Source organism: Rhamphochromis longiceps, linkage group LG18 (genome assembly GCF_057381845.1).
Source record: "Rhamphochromis longiceps isolate RC_006_pf linkage group LG18, R_longiceps_female_GT1.1, whole genome shotgun sequence".
Taxonomy (NCBI): Eukaryota; Metazoa; Chordata; class Actinopteri; order Cichliformes; family Cichlidae; genus Rhamphochromis; species Rhamphochromis longiceps.
The window spans coordinates 15867161-15879853 of record NC_140574.1 but is presented as its reverse complement, the minus strand read 5'-3'; the positions used below and the strand labels follow the sequence as shown (position 1 = coordinate 15879853).

Sequence of the window (12693 nt, the reverse complement as noted above, 5' to 3'; positions counted from 1 at the left end):
CGACAGGCATCCTATGTACTTCCATCAGTCATGCATGCACTTGGTTAGACAGGTTGATTAGATTATATAATGGAGCAGATACAAGTGTAGGCAAATGATTCTCTTGTAGCTCAGTCCAGGGTTCGGCAACTGCTGACTCAGCTAAGTCAAAGCTCCGGCACTCCTCTGGGAATCCAAGAGAGGAAGAGCTCCACTTCCCTACCCCCTTCCAAATTTAAGAGCCCAGAAAGCCCAAAATCTCCCATTAATGCTGGTCATGTGACTTGTCTTTCCTCAGGTGGCAGTGGCAGGAATACTTCCCCTTTGTCCCCTTAGAGTGGTGAAGGATGGGCTCAGGGGCGGGCAAGCATTCAATCCACACTCTTTTGTTTTGCAGCACAGTGTCTTTTGAGGCCAAAGAAAATGCGGGGTTTACTCATTATCTCCATTTTAAATGGGCTATTTAGGACAGGCCATGTCAAAGTCAGAGGCTTAGAGATAAATCACGCTGACAGCTCTTTTCCCCCAGTTGAACTTGCGGTTGTGCTGGTGTCAGTTGGATCTTTGTCAAAATTTCACTTTCATTGCAATGGATGGACTACTGCAGGTAGTCTGTGTTTACCACCCAAAAATGCCAATTATAATTTAATAAAACGCCTGTGAGTCACTCTGATTTACTAAGTCTGGTCTAAATCAGCAGTTGCTTGGAAAATTTCACAGTCAAACTCAAACCCAGCATTTAGACAAATGTCTGACTGAGTGAAATGAGTGCATGAAGCACTAATGAATGCCCTGATTGGTTCGTGTGGTGGTTTACAGCAGCCGTCACACTGAATGCGCTGCAATGGAGAGGAGGTGAGAAGAGCTCCACACAACTTGATTAAAACAACTGTTGACCGTGTCTGTGGTAATGAACTGGAACGTCAGTCACATGGCTCAGTGAAGCAGGAACCCGGGCCAGTAAAGGAAGATATCAGATAATGGAGTCATTTATGATAAAACCATGTTAGTATTTTATGACTTGTTGGAAGTCGTCTCGTCTTAAAAATAGCATTTTTAAGCCAAAATGATCAAATGTCTGTATGAAAGCAAGAGACCTAGAATCCTAGGGTCACTGTCGACTGTTTCTTCCCTGCTGGCAAGTACATGTGAGTTCACTTGCTGTTTACCTGACAAATTCTTGCAAACATTTCAGCAAGAAAACAAACACAGAAGCCTTTGGATGCTGCACAAATCATACTGACTCTACATGTTGAAGGCCAGAGCAAAATATTCTTGCATTTTCCACCCATTAGAAACGGTGAACAGTTTCCTGCTACTACAGATAGACAGATAGCCAATTGTCTTTCCCATTAAAAGTCAGGTAATTAAAGGTGTTGCAGAATTTCCGCTACCCCAGAAAGAGAAAGTTTGAGGAGTGTTTTCAACCTGACTCAAGAAAATACGGTGTAGACTGAGGTCATGTTGGCCTTAAGTCCTTCCTCTCTTGACAATGTCATGCCAACTGTGATCACTGGGCTGTAATGACATACAGTTCCCCAACATCTGCCAGCGCCTGTTGATTTGTGGTGCATTTCTGTTTATTTATTTTGACCAGATGAGCCTCCTGGTATTTATAGCAGGAGTAAAAGCCTAATGTGGGGTCAATCCTGGGTAAGGGCTATGGAGACAAAATGCCAAAGCTGACCTGACATTCTTGTCGGGGACAGATCCTTTCTGGTTCTGGAGTCTCTCCCACACACACACACACACACACACACACACACACACACACACACACACACACACACACACACACACACACACACACACAAAAACAATAAAAAGCTGGGTGTGGCCGTGAGAGATTGAGTTGAGCATAGGATAGAAAGTTTGATTTAAAGACTTGTGCCCCCCTCCCCTCTCTTTGCTTCATTCTTTTTGAAAATGAAAACTTCCACATGACACAGTGCCCATGCAGGATGTCTTAACGTGCTGGGGGTCACACGTGGCAGCGGGGAAATGTAGGCCCTCTCCTTTGTCGTCTCCCCCCAACACACACACACACACACATAGAGAGCTCTGCAGGCCTCCAAGAGCATCTGTCACCACGGGGGGTCAGCAGGGCTGTAATGAATGAGCCCCCAATGGATACCCTCCCTCTTTGGCAAATGGCGTGGGACGGAGGAAGGCCTAGGGGGAGGTCGCTGTGTGTGTGTGTTTGTTTGCATGGGAGAGAGAGAGAGAAAGAGGAGGGAGGGTTTCTGCTGCAACAAGGGAAAGAGTGGGATTTCCAGTTCTCTGTAGAGGATAATGACAAAGGTGGCTACCAGAAAGGACTGAAACTCCATATGCTGCCTGGATATCAAAAAATAAAAGGATTTACTATTTAACATGGATGATATTTAAACAGGTGGCTTCACGTTTGGGATTTACTACACTTGATTGGAATTTTAAGCTGCTCGAGGAGTCATGGAAGGTACAGCAGAAGCTTCTTAAAACTGTGCTGTGTGTCACATGTGGCCCTGATTCAGCATTATTGGTACGGGTTTTTTTTAGCACCTCATTCAGTTTGTTTTATTCTCACCGCCCCCCTCTCCAGCCCCCATCACTTTTTCTCTCATGTCAGAGAAAGTGGCCTTTTTAATGTTAAGTGTGTGTTGAAATTTTTCCCGAATTTGTGCAACAGCGAGGTGTAAATATATATTTATGAAATTCCCCTTAAAACTGGCTAATTTCATTCAAACCCTGAATTAACTCATTTTCAGCTAGCTGCGTTTGTTTGATTAGCAAACGTCAAATAAAGGCCAAGTGTCAAGTTTAATTGCTTGATATCAACATCTTTTCCTTTTTATAAATGCAATGTTAGACAAAACACATTACCTTGCATTTGTTTGACTTTGCTGCAAAGCATATGCTAAATCACAATGTTATTAAAATGGGTGGAGGGTAAGCAAGTTTAATCCTGCCTCTTTCCCTCTGTTTAAACATTGTAATGTAATTATGCAGCTGAGCAAGAAACAAAAGGAGCCTGCAGAGAAAGAAAATTCCGGGTCAAAAGTAAGATTGGTTCAATTTAATGAACTTTTGATCTGACTTCTTTTCAGGGTAAAGCTCTGATATGGTTTTGATCTTTAACGGATCGCATATTGTGTAAGAAGAGATTTCACAAATAGCGCATCAGCTACAACAAAAATATGAGATGGGAACATTAATTCTAAGCAAGCTTTACTTATTTTTGTGCGAAGTTGTCAAGAGGAGAATCTCATTTTAGCTTTGTAGTGTACTCACCAATTGAAGAAAATTCACACCTCTTAGTTAATGTTGAATTTCCCTTTTTTTAAACTGAATGTAGTAAACAAGATTTCATTTTCAAGATTAAAAAAAGTTTTGGCTGCAATTTTTTTCCCCCAACATTTTTTCAAGACTGCACATGTTGACAGATCAAAGTAAAATTTCTTAAACAATTGTGTATTTTTTTTTTAACCTAAATTATTATTTTTTTATATATATGCATTTTTGTATCAACCTATCTAAACAGAACATACTGCCATTGTATTAATAATGGATGTATATTTTATAGTTGGGCTGTGCTTGCATGCATTTAAGAAGCATTGTCTTTAACCATTAGCTTAATCCTGTCCCACTTTCAAGAAATTTGCTTAAGAAACAAACTAAAACAGCACTTAAGTCTGAATATTTTCTCACGTTACATCACTGGAAAAACAGAACTTTATTATGCAGCACCTCGGGCTTGTCTTGTTTTTGTGTCTAAATTTATGGCTTCTTCAGCTTCATCTCCAGAGTCATCTCTGCCTCCTGTTGTGATGTCTACCCGTCACAACCAGATAAGCATCAAAATATTTAAAGACTCTGCTCCCTGGGTAATTAGCCGGTTGCAAGAGCTTAGGTTTGAGTTTTACATCAACAGCTGCGGGAACACTTGTGGGAGGGCAAAACATAAACCAGAGTTGTATTTCAATTTTCTTTTCTTTTTTGGTAGGCAGTTCTGTTGTATCGGTGTTGCAGGCGGATACGCTTCTGCTTTGTGACACGCTGATGTTTTTAAGTCTCTGATGCACTCCATCACGCTGGCTAATCATTCACTAAATGGGTAAATACAAGTTGAACCAGCTTGTGTGCACTTTCTATTTGAAGGACTTGGACCCCAGACAAGCTACTACTTTTTTTTCTTTTTTGAACAGAATATTTGTACAGTCAGAGGTGATGACTGGGTAGATTTTGGCTGTCAATGTTTTGAAAGGAACTTTGCTTCTGTTATATCAAAGCCTGATTGGCTAAACAATACTTTGTCAAAGGGTCAAAGTAACTTAAAGCCATTCAGAGGGTATTGACTGTGTGTTGAGTGCTGCAGCAACACCCAGTTGTACTTTATGAAAATGGCCTCGGGGCCGGGGAAACGTAATAGTGGGCTTTCTACACAGCTATACATGTACACATGCCACAGGCTGAGCTGCACTTAATGTCTGAGTGGTTAAAAGTGCCCTCATTCATTTTGTGAATAAGCATGCCCTTTGGACTGTGGGTATTAGTTGCAGCTTAAATCATTTTGGGGGGGATTTCCAAACAGCTGTAGTTTTTTTTCCCCCTCAAATGGCCAAAAAGTAGACTCATCAATTATGTTTTATTATTTAGTATAAAGTAAATACACTGGATATAATTGTTTATTTTTAGTTTGTTTGTTTAAACATTATAGATGTTTTGTGGGGGGTTTTGTCTGTAACTAGCACGTTCTTTTTATGAACATCCTGATTTAACATTCAAGCACAGAAAGTATAATTTCAACTATCTGGAGAAACCCTTAGCATAGTTAAACACTCTGAGCTAATCTTCAATCTTCCTGCTGCTTTCCCTCAGGTCTTCAAGCAACGAGGGAGTGACATGCCTTTGATGGAAATTTCTGCCGAGTGATAGCGATCCAGCATGTAGCAGAGTCCTGTCACACCTGGGAACAGTCTGACTGCGTAAGTCAGCCTGTTTTTTTGGGGGGGTTTTATGTGATGCTAATGTTTCCTCTCTGAGAATTTCAGATTTCACTCTCTGCAGCTCATTTTGTCCGTAGTGGTCTTCTCCAACCCTCTGAGTGAGGATTAGATTAGCCTTTTCTGACCCAGGGTCACATTCATGCAATCTGTTGATGCCACCCAGGAGCTGTGGAACGGCCTTGACTGACCATCTGACAGCCTGAAAGGCAGTTTTAAAGTCACCATTCATTGACGTGACTTCCCAGCATTGGCCATTAGTCTTTGAACATTAAACTGCTTCTTCTGCTCATTATGTTTAACCAGCCATCAGGCACACTTCAGCTGCTGACCTGAAATACCCTCCACCACTGCAGCTGACCTTAGCAACCACCTGAGTTACAACACCCGTTAAGTGACCCCTACCACAGTCACGCTTTGTTTTAAGTTGCACAGGTGGTAAAAGGTCATTTTTGGGATTCACCTCGCCCAGGCTGGGTTAATGACAAATCTGTCCAGTGGGGCTTCACACTCAGCCAAGCAGAGAAGTCTCCGGAGCCTGTTTTGACATTCAAAACGAACAGGCAATGGCTACAAATGTCCTCAGGCACCCAGCTTCTTTCTTTCTTTCTTTCTTTTTTCATTTAGCCATTAGTCATTGTTTCTCTGTGCAGCCACCTTCCTCCATCAGTTAAGCAAGAAGTACTGTAGCTTCGTTCTCTTAAGCTGCTTATCTCTTCCACAGCACAGTCAGGCACTGTTAATCTTGTCTTTTGTCTGGGTTGGTCAAATTCCTCCCCAGGAAGGTTGTTAAGTAAACATTGAGTCTGAAACCTGTCCAGGCACGGGCAAAATTGCACCTTCAAGGCAAACTGTGATCAGCTTAATTTCCACCTTACCTCTTATTTACAATATTATAAACAACGTTAGGAGTTTCTTTGTTTTGTGTGAAAACTGTAGATATTTATTCACCGACTGATATATTCAGTCAGTCATAATTAGTACTTTTTGTTTATTTTGTTACTTACACACACACACATCTAAAGCACATACTGTTGTCATGTCACAGCTGTGTGGGATCTCAGACCTTAACTAGAAAAATTTGCATTTCCTGCGAAAATGCAGTGTGGATGCCTTAACAGCTGAAGATATCTGCTGAAAAAAGCTGAAAAAGTTGAAACAAAAAAAAAAAAAAAAAAAAAGATGCCCTGAGCAGGATTTGAACCTGGCCCTCCTGATCAAAGGGCAGCTATTTAGCTCACTGAGCCAAACACTTTCTCACAAAGAAAAGGTGGAGAGATTGACAATTGTGCTAGCAGAATTTGGGCAAAAAAAAAAAGGGGTGAAAATTCTGCTGAAAAGAGTTCAATCAGCAGAATTTCTGCTGAAAAGAGGTGAATGAGCAGAATTCTGCTGAAAAGAGTTTTTTTCTGAAAACAGCAGAAAAAACTGAAAATTTTGCTGAAAAGAGTTGAATGAGCAGAATTCTGCTGAAAAGAGGTTTTTGCTGAAAAAGAGCTGATAAAGTTTGGATTTGTGCTGAAAAGGGGTTAAAAAAACTGAAAATTGTGCTGAAAAGGGGTGAATAAAATGAAATTTGTGTTGAAAAGAGTTTAAAAAAAAGTTTAACTGTTAAGTGAAAGAAATGTTGCCATAAGCTGGATTTGAACCCAGGCCTCCCAGTCTGAGAACGGATGCTTATCTCACTGAGGTAAAGCACAGCTCAGCCCATCATGCAAAATCAGTGACCACATTGATAATGTGTTCCATTCATTTCAATGGTCAAAAGTCATAACACACATCAGCAGAAATAGCAGAATTTTTTAAAGTTTAAACATAGCATTTCTGCTAAAACTTAGTATTTATACTAAATAATATTTTTTTCCTGCCAAATCATAGCATTTGTGCTGGAACACAGAAAGTTCCACCAAATCATACAATTTGTACTAAAACATTATTTATGATTTAGCAGAAACATTGGGACTTGGTAGAAATACTATGATTTACATGAAATACTTTGACTTAGCAGAAGTACTACAATCTAGGAAAAAAGTACTAAAGCATAGCAGAAATTCTATCATTAAGCAGAATTACTAGGATTTAGAAGAAATACTAAGATTTGGCACAAACACTGATGTGGCTCAAGAACCTTTATTGTGCAGTTATACTATGATTTGGAAGAAATACTATACTTTGGCACAAATACTATGATTTGGAAGAAATACTATGTTTTAGCACAAATACTATGATTTGGCTCAAATACTATAACTATCCTCGGTCAGAAGGAGAGGCTGACATCCAGGGATTAGATTACCACAGGTGGAGTTTATTGCGGTCAGATGGATGGTACAGGGAGGTATGGCATACAGTAGGAGGATGTGGAGAGGTGATATGGTGTGGTTTCTATGATTAAGAACAGGGTATGCATTACAACATGCATACAGATTAAAGATTAAGAAAACTGGTAACAAATTCCTCCACTACAAATCAGTCTGATGCCACTTTTTACAGGGTTCCCGTTTACTAAGGCACTACCCAAAAGGCGCCACAAGAGGGCACTCCAACACAAGAGATGACCTATTTACACTGATGCACTTAGTAAACAGCCCCTACTTAGCCACTACATAATACAGTGATATTACAGTATACAAATTCACACGAATACTATGATTTGGCAGAAATACTATGACTGAGTAGTAATACTATAACATAACAGATTTCCTAAAAAAAAACTATGAAATTGCAGTAATTCTATGACTTGGCAGAGATACTACGTTTTAGCACAAATACTATAACAACGCAGAAATACTATGACTTAGTAGTAATACTATAACATAACAGTTCAATGTTCTTGCACAAATACCACAATATGGCAGAAATACTATGTTTTAGCACAAATACTGTGATTTGGTATAAATACTATGATTTGGCACACATACTATATTCCGCAGATACACTATAACATAACAGATATGCTACAACTTAGTAGTAATACTATAACATAACAGAATTATTATTTGGGCACAAATACCACGATTTGGCAAAAATACTATGATTGGGTACAAATACTATGATTTGGCAATAATACTGCATTTTAACACAACTACTGAGATTTAATTGAAATACTATGATTTAGAAGAAATACTATTACTCCATACAAATACGATACTTTGGGACAAATACTATGTTTTGGTTCTAATACTATGATGTGCAACAAATACTATGATTTGGCACAAGTACTATGATTTAGTACAAATACTATGATTTGGCAGAAATACTATGACTTAGTAGTAATACTATAACATAACAGATTTCCTAAAAAAAAAACTATGAAATTGCATTAATTCTATGACTTGGCAGAGATACTACGTTTTAGCACAAATACTATAACAACGCAGAAATACTATGACTTAGTAGTAATACTATAACATAACAGTTCAATGTTCTTGCACAAATACCACAATATGGCAGAAATACTATGTTTTAGCAAAAATACTGTGATTTGGTGTAAATACTACGATTTGGCACACATACTATATTCCGCAGATACACTATAACATAACAGATATTCTACGACTTAGTAGTAATACTATAACATAACAGAATTATTAATTGGGCACAAATACCACGATTTGGCAAAAATACTATGATTGGGTACAAATACTATGATTTGGCAATAATACTGCATTTTAACACAACTACTGAGATTTGATTGAAATACTATGATTTAGAAGAAATACTATTACTCCATACAAATACGATGCTTTGGGACAAATACTATGTTTTGGTTCCAATACTATGATGTTCAACAAATACTATGATTTGGCACAAGTACTATGATTTAGTACAAATACTATGATTTGGCAGAAATACTATGCCTTAGTAGTAATACTATGACATAAAAGATATACTATGGTTTTGCAGACATACTATGATTTTGCACAAATACCATGATTTGGCACAAATGCTATGATTTAGCAGAAATACTATGATTGGGTACAAATACTATGATTTGGCAATAATACTGCGTTTTAACAACAACTACTGAGATTTGATTGAAATACTATGATTTAGAAGAAATACTATGACTCCATACAAATACGATGCTTTGGCACAAATACTGTGATTTGGCAGAAATACTATGACTTAGTAGTAATACTATAACATAACAGATTTCCTAAAAAAAACTATGAAATTGCAGTAATTCTATGACTTGGCAGAGATACTACGTTTTAGTACAAATACTATAACAATGCAGAAATACTATGACTTAGTAGTAATACTATAACATAACAGTTCAATGTTCTTGCACAAATACCACAATATGGCAGAAATACTATGTTTTACCACAAATACTGTGATTTGGTGTAAATACTGCGATTTGGCACACATACTATGATTTGGCAGAAATACTATGCCTTAGTAGTAATACTATAACATAAGAGATATACTATGGTTTTGCAGACATACTATGTTTTTGCACAAATACCATGATTTGGCACAAATGCTATGATTTAGCAGAAATACTATGATTGGGTATAAATACTATGATTGGGCAGAAGTACCATGTTTCAGTACAAATACTATGATTTGGCAGGAATACTCTGGTTTAGCAGAAATACTCTGATTTAGCAGAAGTACTATCTTTTGGTAGAAATTCCTGCTAAAAGGTACTATTTCTGCGTTTTAGCAGAAATACTGTAATTTGGCATAAATACTATAATTTGGGATAAATACTATGATTTGGCACATATAATATATTCAGCACATATATTATAAAATAACAGAAATATTTGGCCCCAAAACCATGATTTTGCACAAATACCATGATTTTGCAAAAATACTATGAATTGGCAGAAATACTATGATTTAGCAGCAATACTATGATTTGGCAAAAGTACTTAGATGTAGTAGAAGTACTTTGCTTTAGCAGAAATACTATGATTGAGGAGTAATACCTAAACATAGGAGAAATATTGATACACAGACACACATACACAGACAGTAAAGGGAACAGGAGCTGTGGAGAGTCTGGGCTTGGTATATGTAGGTCAGTTAAATTAGCTGCACCTGCTGTAGTCAGCCCTTACACACACAGACACAGAGAGAGGTGTGAGTTTTCTTCAGTGTATTTCTGACATTCAGGATTCCCCTCGAACAAATGGCCATAATTTCCTAACCGTAGAGGCTAGAACGGTCATTCAGGCATCGTTTTATTCAGAAGAGATGGGGGAATCTTCAGGTTTTCATAATTCAGAGATAAAACATAAATTCTTAAAGATATATGACTTGTAATACACTGTAACTGAGTAGAGGCGAAGCAAAAACTGCCTTGACTTGCGCTCAAACAACCTTTGGTAACTCTAAATCTATATGGAGCATCAAAATCATTCTTTCACCGTAAGAAACAGCAGGCTTTGGTGAACAGTCATGGAAATTTTCAGGGCTCTGTGGAAATCCATCAAAAAGATATGACGAGAGAAAAAAGTGGTTCATTTCCAGAGATTGAAATCTGATGAAATCTGAGCGAGGGACAAATTTCCTACCCTCAAACAAGTCCAACTCATTTCAGAACGGTAATAGGTGAGAAAGAAATTCTTGAATTGTGAGCGTCAGGAGTGTCTGAACATATACGGGGACAAGCCTCATGTCTTAACTTCGCTTCGTTAAGGAGATATGACAATTTGAAAATGCCTCTCATTAGAGAAATCAAGCGGTGATTTTGAACAAACTCTCCATTGAGTTTATATGGAGAGTTTTCTGACTTTGTGTTACTCTGAGGAGATTTGCAAAATATCTATGAGTCCCACAACAATGATAGTGACATTTTCTGAAAGCCAGCAAAAATACCTACGTTTTGGTGTATAATTTGTGGGGCTTGAGTGGAAATTGAGCGAGTAGCAAGAAGTTGTTTGGACATGAAGAGAAAATTCAAACAGTTTCACTGTCCCCTCTGAGTTAATTGCATAGCAACCATAGCAACGCATGTATTTTCTGAAAAATCACAATTTTGCAACTGAAAACTCAAAGAGGGATAAGATTAAAACGGTAGAAGATCTGAAAAAGCTGAATCATACAGGAATAGCCAAATCATTTGAGAACATTTTAAAGTTTGAATGAAGTTTCTAGGTGAAAGTATGAGGCAGTAGTTAAGTTTCAAAGACAAGAAAGTTTTAGCAGAATTGTGGAAGTTTCCCATTCATTTCAATGGGACAAATTAAAGGAAAAAAGTGTAATATTTTAAAAAGTATAATAGTAACTAGAAAAATTTGCATTTCCTGCGAAAATGCTGTGTGGATGCCTTAACGCTGAAGATGTCTGCTGAAAAAAGCTGAAAAAGTTGAAGAAAAAAAAAAAAAAAAAAACATTGCCCTGAGCAGGATTCGAACCTGGCCCTTCTGGTCTAAAGGCGGCAATTCACCTCACTGCACCAAACTCATTCACACAAAGAAGAGGTGGAGAGAGTGACAATTGTGGTGAAATTAGCAGAAGCTGCTTAGAATTGTGCTGATAAGAGGTGAAAAAGCTAAACATTTGGCAGAAAAGAGGTGAATCAGAAGAATTTCTGCTGAAAAGAGGCAAAGAAGCAAAAAGATGAGCTGAAAAGAGGTGTAGAAGCAGAAGTACTTGCTGAAGATGGCTGTATGTGTAATGACACACTGGAGAGCAGTGACACACAAGAAAGCAGAGCGCATGCAAGCAGGGAACATGTGTAGCAACTGTCACAGGTAGGATTCAAACCTCTGCCACCGGGTCTCACGGCAGATGCCCTACCCTCTGAGCCAAATGAGTTCTGGTCACAAGCAAAGATATGATGAGAGGGACAATGTGCACTGTGGAGCAGAAGCTCAAATTAGCAGAAAAGAGGTGAAGAGGAAGAACTTTGTTGTGAAATGAGGTAAAGAAACTGAAATTTGTGCTTAAAACAAGTGAAAAAGCTGAACTCTGAAATCCTGCTAAAACAGCAGAAGAGGCTGACATTTTTCAGCTACTCATTGAGCCAAACTGGTTCTCACGTAACTGAAAAAAGGTGGAAAAGCTTACAATTCTAATGAAAACAGCAGAAGAGGCTGAGATTTGTGCTGATAAGAGGTGAAAATGCTGAACCAATCAGAGGTACTGCTTCTGTCTGCTTCATCAGGCTGTGTACTTGTATGTATTTCTGCCATAGACTGTTAACAAGAATGTGAGGTCCATATTAGAAAAGCTGCTAAAATCATAAAACTTTGCAGAATTGTAATAAATTATCAATATGAATTACCGGTCTGTGATAGTGTATAAATTTGTACTCAAAAACTAGGTGGGATAGAAGCATAATTCTTGCACTGGGTGAATCAGCGGACTTTGGTGTACTTTGACTACGATTTACATAGCTCTTTGTATCTCCGTCGCGGAGACATGACGAGAGAAGAAATGGCTTAATTTTCGGAGTTTGAAAAATGAGAGGAGGACAGATTTCCACCCCTCAAACATGTTTTTGCAGAAACACTGTAATTTCGCTTAAATAGTATGAAATAGCAGTAATACTATGATTTGGCAGAAATACTACTTTTTAGCACAAATACTATTGTACAGAATGGTGTACGTCAGTTTAATGCTGGGTGGTGCTGCAATAGTAACTATCCTCGGTCAGAAGGAGAGGCTGACATCCAGGGATTAGATTACCACAGGTGGAGTTTATTGGCGGTCAGATGGATGGTACAGGGAGGCATGGCATACAGTAGGAGGATGTGGAGAGGTGATATGGTGTGGT

General features: G+C 38.3%; 1 protein-coding gene across 7 annotated transcripts in view; it reads left to right on the top strand.

Annotated features, from left to right (window-relative positions):
• Nucleotides 1-12693, top strand: part of greb1l (GREB1 like retinoic acid receptor coactivator) — a 57336-nt gene that overhangs the window by 17256 nt on the left and 27387 nt on the right. For 4 of the 7 annotated variants that reach the window (XM_085390277.1, XM_085390275.1, XM_085390278.1 and 1 more), the window contains exons 1-2: nucleotides 2195-2437; nucleotides 4837-4943. The gene's annotated coding sequence lies outside the window, so the exon portion shown is untranslated. Of the gene's footprint in view, nucleotides 1-2194; nucleotides 2501-4836; nucleotides 4944-12693 lie in introns of those variants that run through there. The other 3 variants (XM_085390273.1, XM_085390276.1, XM_085390274.1) reach the window with 3 other exon arrangements.